Below are 9,251 nucleotides of genomic sequence, written 5' to 3' on the forward strand. Positions count from 1 at the left end.
CTAACCAAAGAGGCAAAGGATCTGTACTCAGAAAACTATAAAATACTCATGAAAGAAATTGAGGAAGACAACAAGAAATGGAAAAACTATCCATGCTCATGGATTGGAAGAACAAATATTGTGAAGATCTCAATGCTACCTAGAGCAATCTACACATTCAATGCAATCCCCATCAAAATACCATCCACTTTTTTCAAAGAAATGGAACAAATAATCCTAAAATTTGTACAGAACCAGAAGAGACCCCAAATAGCCAGAGGAATGTTGAAAAAGAAAAGCAAAGCTGGCAGCATCACAATTCCGGACTTCCAGCTCTATTACAAAGCTGTCATCATCCAGACAGTGTGGTACTGTGTGCGGCGGTGACGGACTCTCGAAGGTTCCAGAGGCGCCGCGTGCGGGAGGCGGGCTGGGTCTCGCATCGGGTCGGGTTTGCGTGCAGGCTTGGGGCGCTGTGACTCGTGCGGGTGGGGCCTGTGTCCGGGTAAGCACGTTCAGTGCCGTGTTTCCTGTTGTTCCCCCCTGCGTGTCTGTAGCTTGGGCCTTGCCTGATCAGTCCGACCATGGCTTCAGCTTCGGAAGAGCTACAGAAAGATTTAGAAGAGGTGAAGGTGCTGCTGGAAAAAGCCACTAGAAAAAGAGTACGTGATGTCCTTACAGCTGAAAAATCCAAGATTGAGACAGAAATCAAGAACAAGATGCAGCAGAAATCACAGAGAAAAGCAGAACTTCTTGACAGTGAAAAGCCAGCTGCTGTGGTTGCTCCCGTTACAACAGGATATACAGTGAAAATCAGTAATTACAGATGGGATCAGTCAGATAAGTTTGTGAAAATCTATATTACCTTAACTGGAGTTCATCAGGTCCCCACCGAGAACGTGCAGGTGCATTTCACAGAGAGGTCATTTGATCTTTTGGTAAAGAATCTAAATGGGAAGAGTTACTCCATGATTGTGAACAATCTCTTAAAACCCATCTCTGTGGAAGGCAGTTCAAAAAAAGTCAAGACAGATACAGTCCTTATTTTATGTAGAAAGAAAGCAGAAAATACACGTTGGGACTACCTGACACAGGTTGAAAAAGAATGCAAAGAGAGAGAAAAGCCCTCCTATGACACTGAAACAGATCCTAGTGAGGGACTGATGAATGTTCTAAAGAAAATTTATGAAGACGGAGATGATGACATGAAGCAAACCATTAATAAAGCCTGGGTGGAATCAAGAGAGAAGCAAGCCAAAGGAGACACAGAATTTTAAGACTTTAAAGTCATTTTGGGAACTGCGATGTGGAAATATTGATGTTTCCAATAAGGAAATGTTGGTGAGCTGCACAGATAAATTTGACAGATAACTGCTTACATAGCCACTTTCTAAGTAAAGGCAGTGAATTCTCCCATTTCCTCCTGGAGGATTTATTTAAATAAAATATGCTTATTAAACACTTCCTCCAAAGATCGTTTCCTTAGTAATCTGGGCATTTTGTTCAAAAAAGGATAATATGGTATTCTTGTGTGAAATGTAAAAAAAGCAAGTCTTGCCTAATGATAATGCCACATTGTGTGTATTTTTGTTCAGATAAGATGTAGAAAACAAAAGTTGTTTTTGCCTATAAGTTCCTGACACTAGCTCCCACAATTGTAAGAATAAGTAAAAATAAAACCTGAATTTTTCCATAAAATTAAAAAAAAAAAAAAGACAGTATGGTACTGGCACAAAAACAGACACAGAGATCAATGGAACAGAATTGAGAGCCCAGAAATGGACCCTCAACTCTATGGTCAATTCATCTTTGACAAAGCAGAAAAGAATGTCCAATGGCAAAAAGACAGTCTCTTCAAAAAATGGTGTTGGGAAAATTGGACAGTCACATGCAGAAGAATGAAACTGGACCATTTCCTTACACCACACACAAAATAGACTCCAAATGATTGAAAGATCTAAACGTGAGACAGGAGTCCATCAAAATCCTAAAGGAGAACACAGGCAGCAACCTGTTCGACCTCAGCTGCAGCAACTTCTTCCTAGAAACATCGCCAAAGGCAAGGGAAGCAAGGGCAAAAATGAACTATTGGGATTTCATCAAGACAAAAAGCTTTGCACAGCAAAAGAAACAGTCCACAAAACCAAAAGACAACCGACAGAATGGGAGAAAATATTTGCAAATGACATATCAGATAAAGGGCTAGTATCCAAAATCTATAAAGAACTTCTCAAACTCAACACCCAAAGAACAAATAATCCAATCAAGAAATGGGCAGAAGACATGAACAGATATTTTTCCAAAGAAGACATCCACATGGCCAACAGACACATGAAAAACTGCTCAACATCACTCGGCATCAGGGAAATCCCAATCAAAACCTCAATGAGATACCACCTCACACCAGTCAGAATGGCTAAAATTAACAAGTCAGGAAACGACAGATGTTGGCGGGGATGTGGAGAAAGGGGAACCATCCTACACTGTTGGTGGGAATGCAAGCTGGTGCAGCCACTCTGGAAAACAGTATGGAGGTTCCTCAAACAGTTGAAAATAGAGCTACCATATGATCCAGCAATTGCACTACTGGGTACTTACCACAAAGATACAAATGTAGGGATCCGAAGGGGTATGTGCACCCCAATGTTTATAGCAGCAATGTCCAGAATAGCCAACTGTGGAAAGAGCCATGATGTCCATCGACAGATGAATGGATAAAGAAGACATGGTATATATTCACAATGGAATATTATGCAGCCATCAAAAGGAATGAGATCTTGCCATTTGCAACGATGTGGATAGAACTGGAGGGTGTTATGCTGAGTGAAATAAGTCAGTCAGAGAACGACGTGTATCATATGACCTCACTGATATGAGGAATTCTTAATCTCAGGAAACAAACTGAGGTTTGCTGGAGTCGTGGGGGTATGGGAAGGATGGGGTGGCTGGGTGATAGACATTGGGGAGGGTATGTGCTATGGTGAGCACTGTGAATTGTGCAATAGTGTTGAATCACAGATCTGTACCCCTGAAACAAATATTGCGATATATGTTAAGAAAAAAAAAGAAGAAGATAGCAGGAGGGGAAGAATGAAGGGGAGTAAATCGGAGGGGGAGATGAACCATGAGAGACGATGGACTCAGAAAAACAAACTGAGGGTTCTAGAGGGGAGAGGGATGAGGGGATGGGTTAGCCTGGTGATGGGTATTCAACAGGGCACGTTCTGTGTGGAGCACTGGGTGTTATGCACAAACAATGAATCATGGAACACTACATCAAAAACTAATGATGTAATGTATGGTGATTAACATAACAATAAAAAATTAAAAAAAATATTGTTAAAATGTCTATGCTACCCAGAGCAATGTATAACTTCAATGCCATCCTGATCAAAATTCCAATGACATTTTTCAAAGTGCTGGAACAAACAATCCTAAAATTTGGAAACAGAAAAGACCCTGAATCACCAAGGAAACATTGAAAAAGAAAAATAAAGCTAGGGGAATCATGTTGCCGGATTTCAGGCTATATTACAAACCAAGACAGCATGGTACTGGCACAAAAACAGACATCTAGACCAATGGAACAGAATAAAGAGCCCAGATATGCATCCTCAACTCTATGGTCAAATAATCTTCGACAAAGCAGGAAAGAATGTCCAATGGAAAAAAGACAGTCTCTCCAACAAATGGTGTTGGGAAAATTGGACAGCCACATGCAGAAGAATGAACCTGGACCATTCTCTTACACCATACACAATGATAAACTCAAAATAGATGAAAGACATAAACGTGAGGCAGGAATCCACCAAAATCCTAGAAGAGAACACAGGCAGTACCTCTTCAACCTTGGACAAAGCAACTTTTGCAAGACACGTCCCTATAGGCAAAGGCAACAAAAGCAATAATGAACTATTCAGACTTCATCAAGATAAAAACTTGTTCACAGCAAAGAAAACAGTCAACAAAACAAAGAGGCAACCCACAGAATCAGAGAAGATATTTGCACATGACACTACAGATAAAGGGCTGGTATCCAAGATCTATAAAGAACTTCTCAAACTCAGGGCACCTGGGTGGCTCAGTCATTAAGTGTCTGCCTTTGGCTGAGGTCATGATCCCAGGGTCCTGGGATCGAGCCCTGAATCAGGCTCCCTGCTCAGCAGGGAAGCCTGCTTCTCCCTCTCTCACTCCCCCTGCTTGTGTTCCCTCTCTCGCTGTGTCTCTCTCTGTCAAATAAATAAATAAAATCTTAAAAATAATATAGAACTTGTCAAACTCAACACCCAAAAATCAAATAATCAAGTCAAAAAATGGGCAGAAGACATGAAAAGACACTTCTCTGAAGAAGACATACAGGGCTAATAGACACATGAAAAAGTGTTCATCATCATTAGACATCAGGGAAATTCAAATCAAAACTACATTGAGATACCACCTTACACCAGTTAGAATGACAAAGATGGACAAGGAAAGAAACAACAAATGTTGGAGAGGTTGTGGATGCAGGGGAACCCTCTTACACTGTTGGTGGGAATGCAAGTTGGTACAGCCACGTTGGAAAACGGTGTGGAAGTTCCTCAGAAAATTAAAAATAGAGCTACCTTATGACCCAGCAATTGCACTCCTGGGTATTCACCCCAAAGACACAGATGTAGTGAAAAGAAGGGCCATATGCATCCCAATGTTCATAGCAGCAATGTCCGCAATAGCCAAACTGTGGAAAGAGCCAAGATGCCCTTAAACAAATGAATGGATAAAGAAGATGTGGTCCATATATACAATGGAATATTACTCAGCCATCAGAAAGGATGAATACCCAACTTTTACATCCACATGGATGGGACTGGAGGAGATTATGCTAAGTGAAATAAGTCAAGCAGAGAAAGTCAATTATCATATGGTTTCACTTATTTGTGGAACATTGGAATAGCATGGAGGACATTAGGAGAAGAAAGGGAAAAATGAAGGGGGGGAATTGGAGGGGGAGATGAACCATGAGACACTATGGACTATGAGAAACAAACTGAGGGTTTTAGAGGGGAGCGGGGTGGGGGGATGTGTTAGCCTGGTGATGGCTATTAAGGAGGGCATGTACTGCATGGAGCACTGGGTGTTATATGAAAACAATGGATCATTGATCACCACATCAAAAACTAATGATGTATGGTGACTAACATAATAAAATAATAATAGTAATATTCTGTGCTTCATGATATGTTTATCATCAGGTCCTTAATTAAAAAAAACTATGTCTTTTTAATATTAAAAAAGGTGATTTGGGGATGCCTGGGTGGCTCAGTCAGTTAATCATCTGCCTTAGGCTCAGGTCATGATCCTGGTGTCCTGGGATTGAGTCCCGCATTGGGCTCCTTGCTTGGCAGGGAGCCTGCTTCCCTCTCTGCCTGCAGCTCCCCCTCTTTGTGCTCACTCTTTCTCTCTCCCTAGCTCTCTCTCTGACAAATAAATGAATACAAACTTTAAAAAAAAAAGCTAAATTTTACTCACAATTATGACAATTATGTAACCTTTTGTATTTGCATATGAAGTCTTTGTCACTTTGGTTAAACAGTGAACTAAGTATAATTTCACAGCCACCTATTATCCTATTAGTCAAGTGTCCAAAACATTTCGATATTTTTGATAAACTTCCCCAAATCAAATTTTAAAATGAAGTCTTTAGACCACAAATTAACTTTGAAATTTCCAGAGGGTCACTGGAACATTTCAAAGGATTGTTCTTTCTCATTATAAAAAGGGAGAGGCTAAACTCATTAGGCTCATTTGGCATGTTATATTACATGGGAAGCATTGCCAATTAGGTGATGCTAAATTTTATATTGTATTGGTAAATATTACTGATATGTGTACTAGAAATTGTGTGTGTAAAATACCTAAAATTGTGGTGTGTCCTGATTTAATATTGTCAGTCATAATTCTATTTATTATCTTACAGTGATATATGTCACAAGAATGACCAAATTTCTTTGTCACTTGCATTGTAATGAGCTCTAATCAGACCTTTCTGCCATATTTAAGTCTTTTATCATTTACAGACAGTTATTGTTTTACACAGAAGTTTTTACATGGGAATAAGAATGTTTTATCTTCAAAGAAATTCATAAAAAGGAATCTAATAAATACTTAAATATGCAGATTTCTGACAACTTCAGCTCATAAAACTGAATTGGGTAAAAATTTCCACCAAAACTAGTGGAAAAACTGGATTCAAACAGAACAAAAATTAGTAACAGGGCACTAAATGAATTGAAGAAGATAATTTTAATTTTTATGACTTGTTTAAAACATTGATGATTCTCTAACGTTTTGTTTTTCCAGACTCTGGAAAATGTTTTCTCTTTTCTTTTAAGCTTATCAACAATTTGGTAAGATATACCTGTGTGAACAAAGGTGAAACATTTACTTTTTCTCCCTACCTGATTTCTCCAAAATTCAAAACCTTTTGAGTATCCTTTTTGGTCAGGTAATTAGTTGTTTTACATAAATTCAATGAGAATCTGTTCTCCTCATAATAGGACAGTGATTATATCACCAAAACTCTGACTGGAATATCATATTCAAAAGAGATGTGCATAAACTCGAACATGATCATGTCACAGATAGACCCCAGGACCTGGCCTTTACTGCCCACCTGCTTAGACTGACTAACCTTTGTCTTACATTTTCACTTAAGCTCTTCTTTCCAGCTTTCCTCTTGACTCAGGTAAAAGAAACTGGAAACTACACCCCAGGTGATGGCGACTGCCCTGACAAGTCCTCCTGCCCCAGACCATCCAGACCCTTTGAGCTAAACCTGACTCATGCCTGTGCAGATGGACCATGGAGGGACATCTGGAATGATCTACAATTACCTTTACCTCATTATACTACTAAAAGCTCTGCCGAAGGAGGAGCCTCAGCCTCATTTACACAACATACAATGTATATATAGGAGTGTTTCCTTAAGGTGCACGTGTAACCTTATGTCTTGCCTCTACATAGGATGGCAAGGCTTCACTATCTAAATATTCGTCCTAAACAAAAGGAACCCATTCACCCTCTCTCTGGAAGCCATGGCTTTGGAAGCCATTCCCATGATCTCATTATTTGCTGCAAATAAAAATTTTCTTTGTGTGACAACTCAACTTGGTGCACTTTCTTTCTTTCTTTCTTTCTTTTTTAAGATTTTATTTATTTACTTGACAGAGAGAGAGACAGCTAGAGAGGGAACACAAGCAGGGGGAGCAAAAGACAGAGAAGCAGATCTCCCGCGGAGCAGGGAGCCCAATGGGGGGCTCGATCCCAGGACCCTGAGATCATGACCTGAGCCGGAGGCAGACACTTAACGACTGAGCCACTTAGCCACCCCTTGGTGAACTTTCTGACTCACCATGGAGTGAACTCATGTTGGTTTGGTTACAATCAGTCAGTTTTAGGAACTAAAGATGAATTTACTGAGCTAATAAATCCCCTTGGAAAAAAAAATCGACCCAGTACCCTGGCTTAAAAGGTTCCAGTAAATCAGTTAAAAACAAAACAAAACCAAAAATTCATATAGTCAATCACTATTCTTATTGTACTTATATAATTAATCAGGCCAAATTTAATACAAATTAGTTTTATTATTAAAAATGAGGGTCATTTTAAAGAAAATAAATTATCCCCACATCTTTATTTATATTAGATTCTAATCCTGTTAACTGTCTTTGAGGTTTTGTTACATAATTCTAAATTGGACTTGATCCTGAATTCTAGTTTTCTAAAAAATCTGGCTACAACTCTCCAAACTAATGTTTCCAATTTTCTCCCACCCTTCTCATTTGGAACTGCTACAAACAAAACATCCCTTGAATCTCCTTGGAAGGGACTATACCAGGGCTTCTTCACTACCCAGATGGCAGCCAAACATCAGGGACTTAAACCTTGGATATGCATCTCACAGCTGGAAAATAGTCCATGTGACATCTGGTCCTATACAAGAATTGGAGCCCTTCAAATCAAACTGACTAGGAATAGACATTGAGGTGAACTGCTTCCGCCCAAGATCCTGGATCAAATTAACGCAAAACCCTTTCTCTTCTTTGTTTTACTCTAACACTGGCCTGGAAAGATGTCATTATCTGTACCTCCCAGGCCATTCAAAGTGGGGGTGGGGGAAACTTTGTCTTTCAGAATGCTTGATTTGTCATTATTAACAAAACAAAAAAACAGGAGCGCCTGGGTGGCTCAGTGGGTTTGGGTCTGCCTTAGGCTCAGGTCTTGATTGAGCCCCATATTAGGCTCCCTGCTCAGCAGGGAGTCGGCTTTTCCCTCTGCCCCTCCCTCTCCCCCTGCTGGCGCTCTCTTTCTCGTGGTGTCACTCTCTTGCTATCAAATAAATAAATAAAATCTTGGGGCGCCTGGGTGGCTCAGTCGTTAAGCAACTGCCTTCGGCTCAGGTCATGCTCCCAGGGTCCTGGGATCGAGCCCCCAACTGGGTCCCCGCTCCGCCGGAGGCCTGCTTCTCCCTCTCCCGCTCCCCCTGCTTGTTTCTTCTCTCGCTAAAAAGGACAAACAAAACACCTTATCAGTCCGTTAACAGTGCCATCTAGTGGAAGTAGTTTGTCTTTGCAGCGGTTATCATTCCTGGGTCTATAAACCCCTAGATAGCTGTCACAGAGCCCGGCCATACCTCTCAGGTTATCTAACTGTGCTCCTAACTTTTTACAAGTGAAATAAGATATCTCATTGGTCAGCTCCCCCGGATTTACATCATCAAGTTAGAAGAGACCTACCAGCAGCCTCAAGATTTGCTTCCCCTGGCAGGACCAAACTTCCTGGTTAGGAATGAATGTGAGAATATAATTTTTAAAGAACAACAACAAAAAACCCTCTCCTTAATTCTTAAAGACATTGCAGAATCTGCTGCTCAGACAATGGTCCTTAGACTCTCTGGCCAAAGTTGTTCTTGATTAATAGAGTAGCTCTCGATTGTCTTTTAGCTGAGCAAGGAGGTGTCTGTGCTGTGGCCACCACCATCTGTTGTACTTGGATAACGCTTTCTAGGGAAATTGAAGCTCGGTTACCTAAGATCACAGAATAGGCAACTTGGCTTTAAAAAGTGACTTATTCCACAGGGTCTTTCTTTGACTTGTTTTATTTTGGTTATTTGAGCCTTGGAGACCATGGCTCCATAGTGCATGGTCTCAAATTCCAAATATTGGGAATTTTCTTGCTTATCATAATCATGAAACTATCCCTGTGCATTATAGTCTCTCAAAAGCTTTAAATGC

At 40.4% G+C, this 9,251-nt stretch overlaps 1 pseudogene; it reads left to right on the forward strand.

Annotated features, from left to right (window-relative positions):
* The first annotated feature begins 561 nt into the window (after positions 1-561).
* On the forward strand, positions 562-1,521 carry LOC114200262 (calcyclin-binding protein pseudogene; annotated as a pseudogene).
* Positions 1,522-9,251: the final 7,730 nt, after the last annotated feature.

The sequence above is a fragment of the Eumetopias jubatus genome, unplaced genomic scaffold, assembly GCF_037043125.1.
Source record: "Eumetopias jubatus isolate StellerSeaLion01/CBP00866 unplaced genomic scaffold, mEumJub1_p1.0 scaffold_5, whole genome shotgun sequence".
Classification (NCBI taxonomy): domain Eukaryota; kingdom Metazoa; phylum Chordata; class Mammalia; order Carnivora; family Otariidae; genus Eumetopias; species Eumetopias jubatus.